The sequence below is a fragment of the Cryptomeria japonica genome, unplaced genomic scaffold (genome assembly GCF_030272615.1).
Source record: "Cryptomeria japonica unplaced genomic scaffold, Sugi_1.0 HiC_scaffold_88, whole genome shotgun sequence".
Lineage (NCBI taxonomy): Eukaryota > Viridiplantae > Streptophyta > Pinopsida > Cupressales > Cupressaceae > Cryptomeria > Cryptomeria japonica.
The window spans coordinates 112,501-124,615 of NW_026728910.1; the positions used below are offsets into that span (position 1 = coordinate 112,501).

Consider the following 12,115-nt stretch of genomic DNA (forward strand, 5'->3'; position numbering starts at 1 on the left):
CCGCGATGCGTCCGATACACAGATGGTTCCAAGGCGGCCGAGGAGCCTCACCGCATAGCAATCGGGGGTGCGAGGCGAGGGATGGGGCGGGAAGGCCCCAACGGCTAGACGGAAGAGGCTTCAGGGCCGCCTAGGAATGGTCCAAGCATCGGACACGCTTGGGGCGACTACCAGTGACAGCCCCCTATCCCGCGATGCGTCCGATACGAAGATGGTTCCAAGGCGGCCGAGGAGCCTCACCGCATAGCAATCGGGGTGCGAGGTGGGGGATGCGGCGAGATGGCCCCAACGGCTAGACGGAAGAGGCCACAGGGCCGCGTCGGAATAGTCCAAGCATCGGACGCGCTTGGGGCGACTACCAGTGACAACCCCTTATCCCGCGATGCGTCCGATACGAAGATAGTTCCAAGGCGGCCGAGGAGCCTCACCGCATAGCAATCGGGGTGCGAGGTGGGGGATGCGGCGAGATGGCCCCAACGGCTAGACGGAAGAGGCTGCAGGGCCGCCTCGGAATAGTCCAAGCATCGGACGCGCTTGGGGCCACTACCAGTGACAACCCCTTATCCCGCGATGCGTCCGATACGAAGATAGTTCCAAGGCGGCCGAAGAGCCTCACCGCATAGCAATCGGGGTGCGAGGTGGGGGATGCGGCGAGATGGCCCCAACGGCTAGACGGAAGAGGCCACAGGGCCGCCTCGGAATAGTCCAAGCATCGGACGCGCTTGGGGCGACTACCAGTGACAACCCCTTATCCCGCGATGCGTCCGATACGAAGATAGTTCCCAGGCGGCCGAGGAGCCTCACCGCATAGCAATCGGGGTGCGAGGCGAGGGATGCGGCGAGATGGCCCCAAAGGCTAGACGGAAGAGGCTGCAGGGCTGCCTCGGAATAGTCCAAGCATCGGACGCGCTTGGGGCGACTACCACTGCCAACCCCTTATCCCGCGATGCGTCCGATACACAGATAGTTCCGAGGCGGCCGAGGAGGTGGGGGATGCAGCGAGATGGCCCCAACGGCTAGACGGAAGAGGCTGCAGGGCCGCCTCGGAATAGTCCAAGCATCGGACGCGCTTGGGGCGACTACCAGTGACAACCCCTTATCCCGCGATGCGTCCGATACACAGATAGTTCCGAGGCGGCCAAGGAGCCTCACCGCATAGCAATCGTGGTGCGAGGTGGGGGATGCGGCGAGATGGCCCCAACGGCTAGACGGAAGAGGCTGCAGGGCCGCCTCGGAATGGTCCAAGCATCGGATGCGCTTGGGGCGACTACCACTGCCAACCCCTTATCCCGCGATGCGTCCGATACACAGATAGTTCCAAGGCGGCCGAGGAGCCTCACAGCATAGCAATCAGGGTGCGAGGCGAGGGATGCGGCGAGAAAGCCCCAACGGCTAGAGGGAAGAGGCTTCAGGTCCGCCTCGGAATGGTCCAAGCATCGGACGCGCTTGGGGCGACTACCAGTGACAACCCCTTATCCCGCGACGCGTCCGATACACAGATAGTTCCAAGGCGGCCGAGGAGCCTCACCGCATAGCAATCGGGGTGCGAGGCGAGGGATGCGGCGAGAAGGACCCAACGGCTACACGGAAGAGGCTTCGGGGCCGCCTCGGAATGGTCCAAGCATCGGACGCGCTTGGGGCGACTACCAGTGACAACCCCTTATCCCGCGACGCGTCCGATACACAGATAGTTCCAAGGCGGCCGAGGAGCCTCACCGCATAGCAATCGGGGTGCGAGGCGAGGGATGCGGCGAGAAGGACCCAACGGCTAGACGGAAGAGGCTTCGGGGCCGCCTCGGAATGGTCCAAGCATCGGACGCGCTTGGGGCGACTACCAGTGACAACCCCTTATCCCGCGACGCGTCCGATACACAGATAGTTCCAAGGCGGCCGAGGAGCCTCACCGCATAGCAATCGGGGTGCGAGGCGAGGGATGCGGCGAGAAGGACCCAACGGCTAGACGGAAGAGGCTTCGGGTCCGCCTCGGAATGGTCCAAGCATCGGACGCGCTTGGGGCGACTACCAGTGACAACCCCTTATCCCGCGACGCGTCCGATACACAGATAGTTCCAAGGCGGCCGAGGAGCCTCACCGCATAGCAATCGGGGTGCGAGGCGAGGGATGCGGCGAGAAGGACCCAACGGCTAGACGGAAGAGGCTTCGGGTCCGCCTCGGAATGGTCCAAGCATCGGACGCGCTTGGGGCGACTACCAGTGACAACCCCTTATCCCGCGACGCGTCCGATACACAGATAGTTCCAAGGCGGCCGAGGAGCCTCACCGCATAGCAATCGGGGTGCGAGGCGAGGGATGCGGCGAGAAGGACCCAACGGCTAGACGGAAGAGGCTTCGGGTCCGCCTCGGAATGGTCCAAGCATCGGACGCGCTTGGGGCGACTACCAGTGACAACCCCTTATCCCGCGACGCGTCCGATACACAGATAGTTCCGAGGCGGCCGAGGAGCCTCACCGCATAGCAATCGGGGTGCGAGGCGAAGGATGCGGCGAGAAGGACCCAACGGCTAGACGGAAGAGGCTTCGGGTCCGCCTCGGAATGGTCCAAGCATCGGACGCGCTTGGGGCGACTACCAGTGACAACCCCTTATCCCGCGACGCGTCCGATACACAGATAGTTCCAAGGCGGCCGAGGAGCCTCACCGCATAGCAATCGGGGTGCGAGGCGAGGGATGCGGCGAGAAGGACCCAACGGCTAGACGGAAGAGGCTTCAGGGCCGCCTCGGAATGGTCCAAGCATCGAACGCGCTTGGGGCGACTACCAGTGACAACCCCTTATCCCGCGACGCGTCCGATACACAGATAGTTCCGAGGCGGCCGAGGAGCCTCACCGCATAGCAATCGGGGTGCGAGGCGAGGGATGCGGCGAGAAGGACCCAACGGCTAGACGGAAGAGGCTTCAGGGCCGCCTCGGAATGGTCCAAGCATCGGACGCGCTTGGGGCGACTACCAGTGACAACCCCTTATCCCGCGACGCGTCCGATACACAGATAGTTCCGAGGCGGCCGAGGAGCCTCACCGCATAGCAATCGGGGTGCGAGGCGAGGGATGCGGCGAGAAGGACCCAACGGCTAGACGGAAGAGGCTTCAGGGCCGCCTCGGAATGGTCCAAGCATCGGACGCGCTTGGGGCGACTACCAATGACAACCCCTTATCCCGCGACGCGTCCGATACACAGATAGTTCCGAGGCGGCCGAGGAGCCTCACCGCATAGCAATCGGGGTGCGAGGCGAGGGATGCGGCGAGAAGGACCCAACGGCTAGACGGAAGAGGCTTCAGGGCCGCCTCGGAATGGTCCAAGCATCGGACGCGCTTGGGGCGACTACCAGTGACAACCCCTTATCCCGCGACGCGTCCGATACACAGATAGTTCCGAGGCGGCCGAGGAGCCTCACCGCATAGCAATCGGGGTGCGAGGCGAGGGATGCGGCGAGAAGGACCCAACGGCTAGACGGAAGAGGCTTCAGGGCCGCCTCGGAATGGTCCAAGCATCGGACGCGCTTGGGGCGACTACCGTTGCCAACCCCTTATCCCGCGATGCGTCTGATACACAGATAGTTCCGAGGCGGCCGAGGAGCCTCACCGCATAGCAATCGGGTTGCGAGGCAGATTATTGGGAAGGGAACCCCCTGGGATGCGGCTCAAGCAGTGCCCAAAGGGACTGGAATGCGGAATCACATCGAGAGACCCAAATGCTATACGAGGGCTCAAATCGAATTATCGATTTGGCCACGACATGGACGCATCGGAACGACTACCTTTGCCGAACCACTCGCAATTGCATCCATACCGAAACCAATAGACATTTCCGTTAGAGCCCTCGCATAGCATTCGGGAATCTCGCATGCCCCTCTAAATCGACCAATGCTGGCGCTCAATGAAAATCCGAGCGCTACCACCGTTCGAGCGCCAGCATTGGTCGAGTTAGAGGGGCACGGGGGAGAATGCTCCAGTCAACACCTCCCCTATATAAGTTATTTGTCCGATTCTCGCACAACCGTAGTCTGCCTCGTCGAATCAAACAACGGTCCCAGATTCCGACTTCCGTTCCGTAGAGACCCAAAAGCTAGATGGAGGCTCGCAAGAAAGAGAGTCGGCGCATAGCAATCGGGTTTCTCGAACGTTTAGGGACCGAGCTCACTTGCGGATAGGGCAAAATCCGCCAAGCAACCCAAAAGCTAGACGGGGGCTCGAATCGAATCGCCTAGGCGGCCACAACAACGACGTGTTGGATCGACTACCAGTGCCAAACCATTCAGCAAGACTAGTCTGTGTCGAGGCCGGATAGAGATTCTCAGAGAGCGCCCGCATAGCATTTAGGAGACCTGCCGCGTCCCTCACACTCGACAAATGGTGGTGCACGTTTATAAATCCGAGCGATCCCAACCCTTTCAAGCACCAACATCGGTCGAGATAGAGGGGCACGGAGGGGGCTGCGTGAGACAACACAGTCCCCTATATAAGTTATTTGTCCGATTCTCACACATCCGAAGAATGGTCATCAAATCGGACAACAGCCCAAACTTCCGACTTCCGTCCCAGAAAGCCCAAGAGCTATCTAAAACGTTCATGGCCGGAACTCGATCGCGGCTATACCAGTCCGCCAAGCAACCCAAAAGCTAGACTGGAGCTCTAGTCGAATCACCTCTGTGGCCATTGCAAGGACGTGTTGGAGCGACTACCATTGCCGAACCATTCCGCAGGTCGAGTCCATACCAAGGCCGCATAGAGATTCACGATGAGCTCCTGCATAGCAATCAGGAGACTTGCCGTGTCCATCACAATCGATAAATCCTGGTGCAAGATTTTTGCATCCGAGCGCTCCAACCAGTCGAGCACCAGCATCAATCGACATAAACGGGCACGGGGGGAGGATGCTCGAGAACACTACCTCCCCTATATAAGTTATTTGTCCGATTCTCAAGCAGCCGAAGTCTGGTCATCGAATCGGGTCAAAGACCACAACTTCCGACTTTACCCACAATGCAAGTCATCGAATCGAACATCGGCCCCCGAGTCGGACTCCATGCGTATGTCAGGTCATCGGACCCAAATTCCGCCTTCCTGCGCATGGCGGGCCATCAATATCAACTCGGTCATCGGACCCAAACTCCGCCTTTTTGCGTATGGCACGCCTTCAAATCGGTCATCGGACCCAAATTCCGCCTTCCTGTGCATGGCGGGCCATCAACATCAACTCGGTCATCGGACCCAAATTCCGCCTTTCTGCGCATGGCACGCCATCAACTCGGTCATCGGACCCAAATTCCGCCTTCCTGCGCATGGCAGGTCATCGGACACAAATTCAGACCTCGCCAATATGCCTACGTATCGAATCGGTCATCGGACCCAACTTCCGACTTCATCCATACTGTAGGGTCTTTGAGGTTGGCGCGGTGCGCTCAACCCAGGGAGTCGACCCATCGAAGCATACACCTCCCCTATATAAGCTATTTGTCCGATTCCCACACCTGTGTAGTTTGCACCTCTGACCAGGACATCGACCCCAACTTCCGAACTCGACTGCAACGACGGCACCAGCGCCTTGGTGCGCACCTTGCGACGCACAGTCCCAACATTCGCCTTCCTGCACATGGCAGGTCATCGGACCCAAATTCCGACCTCGCGAGTATGCCTACATATCGAATCGGTCATCGGACCCAACTTCCGACTTCATCCATACCGTAGGGTCTTTGAGGTTGGCGCGGTGCGCTCAACCCGGGGAGTCGACCCAACGAAGCATACACCTCCCCTATATAAGCTATTTGTCCGATTCCCACACCTGTGTAGTTTGCACCTCCGATCAAGACATCGACCCCAACTTCCGAACTCGCCTCCAACGACCGAACCAGCGCCTTGGTGCGCACCTTGCAACGCACAGTGCCAACATTCGCCTTCCTGCACGTGGCAGGTCATCGGACCCAAATTCCGACCTCGCGAGTATGCCTACATATCGAATCGGTCATCGGACCCAACTTCCGACTTCATCCATACCGTAGGGTCTTTGAGGTTGGCGCGGTGCGCTCAACCCGGGGAGTCGACCCAACGAAGCATACACCTCCCCTATATAAGCTATTTGTCCGATTCCCACACCTGTGTAGCTTGCACCTCCGATCAGGACATCGACCCCAACTTCCGAACTCGACTAAAAAGACCGCACCAGCGCCTTGGTGTGCACCTTGCAACGCACAGTGTCAACATTCGCCTTCCTGCACATGGCAGGTCATCGGACCCAAATTCCGACCTCATGAGCATACCTACTAATCGAATCGGTCATCGGACCCAACTTCCGACTTCATCCATACCGTAGGGTCTTTGAGGTTGGCGCGGTGCGCTCAACCTGGGGAGTCGACCCATCGAAGCATACACCTCCCCTATATAAGCTATTTGTCCGATTCCGACACCTGTGTAGTTTGCACCTCCGCTCAGGACATCGACCCCAACTTCCGAACTCGCCTGCAACGACCGAACCAGCGCCTTGGTGCGCACCAAAAGTGCGCACTTTTGGAGGGCACTTTTCTGCGCTCCAAAGGTGCGCACTTTTGGAGGGCACTTTTTGGAGGGCACTTTTCTGCGCTCCAAAGGTGCGCACTTTTGGAGGGCACTTTTTGGAGGGCACTTTTCTGCGCTCCAAAGGTGCGCACTTTTGGAGGGCACTTTTTGGAGGGCACTTTTCTGCGCTCCAAAGGTGCGCACTTTTGGAGGGCACTTTTTGGAGGGCACTTTTCTGCGCTCCAAAGGTGCGCACTTTTGGAGGGCACTTTTTGGAGGGCACTTTTCTGCGCTCCAAAGGTGCGCACTTTTGGAGGGCACTTTTTGGAGGGCACTTTTCTGCGCTCCAAAGGTGCGCACTTTTGGAGGGCACTTTTTGGAGGGCACTTTTCTGCGCTCCAAAGGTGCGCACTTTTGGAGGGCACTTTTTGGAGGGCACTTTTCTGCGCTCCAAAGGTGCGCACTTTTGGAGGGCACTTTTGTGCACTCCAAAGGTGCGCACTTTTGGAGGGCACTTTTCCTGTGCTCCAAAGGTGCACACCTAGGTGAGCACCTTCGACCACACCTTGTAGCACACCAAACTCTGACTTTCGACTTCATCCGCAATGCAGGGTCTTTGAGGTTGGCGCAATGCGCACAACCAGGGGAGTCGACCCATCAAACCCAACACCTCCCCTATATAAGCTATTTGTCTGATTCTCATACATGCGTAGCCTGCAGGAGCAATTAGGACATCGACCCCAACTTTCGGCTTCTAAACGAAAACAAGGTCTTTGAGGTTGGTGTAATGCGAACAACTAGGGGAGTCAACCCATCAAACCCAACACCTCCCCTATATAAGCTATTTGTCTGATTCTCATACATGTGTAGTCTACAGGAGCAATTAGGACATCGACCCCAACTTTTGACTTCTTAACGAAAACAAGGTCTTTGAGGTTGACGTAATGCGCACAACCAGGGGAGTCGACCCATCAAACCCAACACCTCCCCTATATAAGCTATTTGTCCGATTCTCATACATGTGTAGCCTGCAGGAGCCATTAGGACATTGACCCCAACTTTTGACTTCTTAACGAAAACAAGGTCTTTGAGGTTGGCGTAATGCGCACAACCAAGGGAGTTGACCCATCAAACCCAACACCTCCCCTATATAAGCTATTTGTCTGATTCTCATACATGTGTAGCCTGCAACAACGATTAGGACATCCACCCCAACTTCTGAATTCGTCTGCGTTGACCGCACCAAAGGTGCACGCCTTGGTGCTCACCAAAATCCGACTTCCGACTTCTTCTGCTATGCGGGGTCTTTGAGGTTGGCGCAGTGCGCACAACCAGGGGAGTCAACCCACCGAATGCAACACCTCCCCTATATAAGCTATTTGTCTGATTCTCATACATGCGTAGACTGCAGCAATGATTAGGACATCCACCCCAACTTTTGACTTCTTAAACAAGACAGGGTCTTTGAAGTTGGTGCAGTGCACACAACCAGGGGAGTCGACCCATCAAACGCAACACCTCCCCTATATAAAGCTATTTGTCCGATTCTCATACGTGTAGTCTGCAGCAGCGATTAGGACATCGACCCCAACTTCCGAATTCGTTTGCATTGACCGCACCAAAGGTGCACGCCTTGGTGTGCACCCTGGAGTGCACTTTGGTGCTCACCTCGGTGCACACTTTGGTGTGCACCTCGGTGTGCACCAAAGGTGCGCACCTTGGAGCGCACCAAAGGTGTACACTTTGGAGCGCACCACATAGGGTCTTTGAGAGGTTGGCGCAGTGCGCACACCAAGGTGGGTGTTGAGGTGCGTGCCGAGGTGGGTGGGTGCTAGGGTGCGCTCCATGGTGGGTGCCAGGGTGGGTGCGTGCTAGGGTGGATTCCAAAGAGGGTCATAGGGTGGGTGCCAAGGTGGGTTGGTGATATAGTGGGTTCAAAGGTGGGTACTAGGGTGGGTTCCAAGGTGGGTCACAAGTTGGGTGCCAGGATGCGTGGGTGTTAGGTTGGGTGCCAAGGTGGGCTCCTGCGTGGGTGGGTGCTAGGGTGGGTTTCAAGGTGGACGCGAGGGCGGGTGCCAAGGTGGGTAACAAGTTGGGTGTTAGGATGGGTGAGTGCTAGAGTGGGTGCCAAGGTGGGTGGGTGCTAAGGTGGATGCCAAGGTGGTTCACAGGGTGGGTGGGTTCTAGGGTGAGTTCCAAGGTGGGTCACAGGTTCAGTGCTAGGGTGGGTGTCAAGGCGGGTGTCGAGGTGCCTGGGTGCTAGGGTGTGGATGCCAATGTGGGTCATAGGGTGGGTACTAGGGTGGGCTGCAATGTGGGTGCCAAGGTGGGTAACATGCTCGGTGGGTTCTAAATTGGGTGCCAGGGTGGGTGTGCACCCACCTTGCCCGAGGTGGGTGCCAAGGTGCCAGTGTGGGTGGGTGCTAAGGTGGATGCCAAGGTGGGTGAGAAGGTGGGTGATAGGTTGAGTGGTAGGATGGGTGGGTGCCAAGATGGGTCACAGGGTGGGTGCAAGGGTGGGTAGGTGCTAGGGTTGGTGTCAGGGTGGGTGGGTGCTAGGTTGGGTTCCAAGGTGGGTGCGAGGGTGAGTGTCAAGGTGGGTCACAGGTTAGGTGCTAGGATGGGTGAGTGCTAGGGTGCAAAGGTGCCAGGGTGGGTGCTAGGATGGGTCGATGCTAGGGTGAGTGGCAAGGTGGGTCCACAAGTGTCAAGGTGGGTGCCGAGGTGGGTGCCAAGTCGGCGACTGCTATGGTGGATGCCAAGGTGGGTCACGGGGTGGGTGCCAAGTTGCTAGGTTGGGTTCCAAGGTGGGTGCCAACGTGGGTGCTAGGGTGCGTGGGTTAAAGGGTGTGTCACAACGTGGGTGCCAGGATGGGTGCGCACCCACACTGGCCAAGACGGGTGCGGGTGCAAGGTTGGGTTCCAAGCCCGGTCACAGGCTGGGTGCTAGGATGGGTGGGTGCCAAGGTGGGCACCAGGGTGGGTGCACCCACCCTGGCCAAGGTGGGTCACGGGGTGGGTCCTAGGGTGGGTAACGGGGTGGGTACTAAGGTGCGTGCCAAGGTGGGTCATAGGGTGGGTGCCAAGGTGGGCACCAGGGTGGGTGTGCACCAACCCTAGCCAGGGTAGGTCACGGGGTGGTTGTCGGGGTGGGCGTCAAGGAGCCAAGGTGGGTGGCAAGTAGCCAAGTTGCGTGCCAAGGTGGGTGTCGGGGTGGGTGCCAAGGATCCAAGGTGGGTGCCAAGGAACCAAGGTGGGTGTCTGGGTGGGTGCCGAGGTGGGAGCCAGGGTGGGTCCCAAGGTGAGTGCAAAGGTGGGTGCCAGGGTCAAGGTGAGTGCCAATGTGGGTTCCAAGGTGCCAGGGTCAGGGTGAGTGCCAATGTGGGTTCAAAGGTGCTAAGTTGGGTGCGAGGTTGGGTGCGAGGGTGGGTGGGTGCCAAGGTGTGCTAGGTGGAAGCCCGGGTGGGTCGGCATCCCATGGGTGTCGAGTTGGGTGCCTGATGGGTGCTTCTTGTCAAGTTTTAGTCGTCGGGACTCATTTCGAGCCTTAGAGGTCGTTTCTTGTCCGGTTGCCCTGTCTTCGACCTGGGAACCCAATTTTGGTCCTCGGGTCCCATTTTTTTTTGTCTCGCATCCCACTTTTGGCCTGTGGCCTTTTCGGGGTCGATTCTCGTTTTGGGCATCAGAGCATGTTTCTTCTCCTAAAACCCAATATTTGTTTATTAAGTCTCGGAACACATTTTTGTTCTCGTGGACCCATCATGGGTCTTGGAACGCATTTGTGGTCCTTGGGTCCCATTTTGCATCCCGAAACTTGTGTTTTGGTGCTTGATCCCTATTTTGGGTGCCCACCTTGCACCAAGTGCGCACCCGGGGCAAACCGAGCGCCTTGGTGCACCGGGGCAAGATCGAGCGTGCACCCGAGGCGCCCCGAACATGCACCAAGGTGCACTCGGCCCACATGTGAGCGCAGGTCGTTGCGCCCGAGGTGGTGTGTGGGCACCGCGTTGCAGACGGGACACTGCACGCACACGACGCCCCCTCCAGGTGCACGCACGTAGGCCGGGCCGGGTGCACACCCGACGCCCTAGCAAGGTGCGCGCACCCGGGCAGGGCTCACACTTGGCGAACGGGGCGCACTTCGCGAGGGAGGGTGTGCACCTCGACGGGGGTGGGTGGCCGGGGTGGATTCGCACGTGGGTCGCGGTTTGCTAAGTACACACTGCGACAAGCTCATAACGGGTGCGATCATACCAGCATTAGTGCACCGGATCCCATCAGAACTCCGCAGTTAAGCGCGCTTGGGCCGGAGTAGTACTGGGATGGGTGACCTCCCGGGAAGTCCCGGTGTTGCACCCTTTTTTAGTTTTTCGCCGGGCGTCGCAATGCTATTTGAATAAACCTTTTGCCCGTTTGCGTTCTCGTCGGGGCCGGGCCGGGCCGGGGTGCGCTGCCCGCACTACCGCGCGCGCGGGGGCGACACCGAGCGCGCACCCGAGGCACCCCGAGCACACAGGCCACGGTGCAACCCGGGCGTTGTGCGCGCACCCCGGTGCGCCCGAGGTGCTGCGCGCGCACCCAGGTGAAATCGGTGTGCACCTCGGCCAGTGCGCGCTCGGTCGAGTCGCGCACGTTGGCCAAGGTGCACGGTGATGTTTCTTACTCTAAGGTTCCGCACCAGACGCCCGGGACAGGTGAGCGAAGCTGGGCGGGGCCGGGTGCGCGGCCGGGGCAGGTGCACGCAGCTGGAGAGAGCTTTGGAGCACACTTCGGAGCGCACCAATGATGCGCTCCATTCAAAAGTTTCCTGAAAAGGCAAAAAAAGTTGAGATTATAGAATTTCCCACTTGAGAGATTGTAAAAAAAAAAAATTTAAAATGAAGGAAACGCGGGTGCCAAGGTGTGCGCAGCCCAGCCAAGGTGTGCGCACCAAGGCGCCCACCCTGGCGAAGGTGCACGCAAGGTGCGCACCCGAGGCAAACCGGACAATTAACCCAACTTTCGACTTCGCGCGCACCTTGGAGCGCACTTCGGAGCGCTCCTTGGTGCGCACCAATCTTGGGCACCTCGGAGTGCACCATGGCGCCCACCAAGGTGCGCACCCGGGGCAAACCGAGCTCCGACTTCGTGCGCACCTTGGAGCGCACGAAAGGTGCGCACCATGGCGCCCACCAAGGTGCGCAGCCCAGCCAAGGCGTGCGCATCAAGGTGCGCACCCTGGCGAAGGTGCGCACCCGGGGCAAACCGAGCTCCGACTTCGTGCGCACCTTGGAGCGCACAAAAGGTGCGCAACCCAGCCAAGGTGTGCGCACCCCGGTCAAACCGAGCTCCGAATCGTGCGCACCAGAGGTGCACGCCATCGTGCGCACCTTGGAGCACACTTCGGAGCCCTCCTTGGTGCGCGCCGATGTTGCGCACCTCGGAGCGCACCCGGGGAAAACAATGCAATTAACCCGACTTTCGACTTCGTGGGCACCTCGGAGCGCTCTCGGGTTCGCACCTCGGAGCACACCGAGGTGCGCACCTTTGATGCGCTGCCTTCACCAATTTCCAGAAAAGGCAAGAAAACATTGAGAAGGTGTGCGCACCGAGGTGCCCACCCTGGCGAAG

General features: G+C 59.0%; 1 non-coding gene across 1 annotated transcript; it reads left to right on the forward strand.

The window, feature by feature from the left end:
• Positions 1-10,745: 10,745 nt before the first annotated feature.
• Positions 10,746-10,864, forward strand: LOC131864548 (5S ribosomal RNA). The gene has a single exon (XR_009363315.1). It is a non-coding gene; the product is annotated as a 5S ribosomal RNA (ribosomal RNA).
• Positions 10,865-12,115: the final 1,251 nt, after the last annotated feature.